The following is an 801-nucleotide window of genomic DNA, read 5'->3' on the forward strand; positions in this document are numbered from 1 at the left end:
GACACATCTGTGCTCACTTACACACCTGTACTCACTAACACACCTGTACTCACTGACACATCTGTACTCACCGACGCACGTGTACTCACTGACACATCTGTACTCACCGACACATCTGTACTCACCGACGCACGTGTACTCACTGACGCACCTGTACTCACCGACACATCTGTACTCACTGACACATCTGTACTCACTGACGCACGTGTACTCACTGACACATCTGTACTCACGACACATCTGTACTCACTGACACACCTGTACTCACTGACGCACCTGTACTCACCGACGCACCTGTACTCACCGACGCATCTGTACTCACCGACGCATCTGTACTCACCGACGCACCTGTACTCACCGACGCACCTGTACTCACTGACGCACCTGTACTCACCGACACATCTGTACTCACTGACACATTGTACTCACTGACACACCTGTACTCACTGACACACGTGTACTCACTGACACACCTGTACTCACTGACACATCGTACTCACTGACACATCGTACTCACTGACGCACGTGTACTCACTGACGCACGTGTACTCACTGACACATCTGTACTCACGACACATCTGTACTCACTGACGCACGTGTACTCACTGACACATCTGTACTCACGACATCTGTACTCACTGACACATCTGTACTCACTGACGCACGTGTACTCACTGACACATCTGTACTCACGACACATCTGTACACACCGACGCACCTGTACTCACCGACGCATCGTACTCACCGACACATCGTACTCACTGACACACGTGTACTCACTGACACACGTGTACTCACTGA

At 51.2% G+C, this 801-nt stretch overlaps 1 protein-coding gene across 1 annotated transcript in view; it reads right to left on the reverse strand.

Annotated features, from left to right (window-relative positions):
• atp2c1 (ATPase secretory pathway Ca2+ transporting 1) overlaps positions 1–801 on the reverse strand; it is a 39,462-nt gene that overhangs the window by 28,944 nt on the left and 9,717 nt on the right. The window lies entirely within an intron of this gene.

Source organism: Nematolebias whitei, chromosome 5, assembly GCF_014905685.2.
Source record: "Nematolebias whitei isolate Nwh7 chromosome 5, NemWhi1, whole genome shotgun sequence".
Taxonomy (NCBI): Eukaryota; Metazoa; Chordata; class Actinopteri; order Cyprinodontiformes; family Rivulidae; genus Nematolebias; species Nematolebias whitei.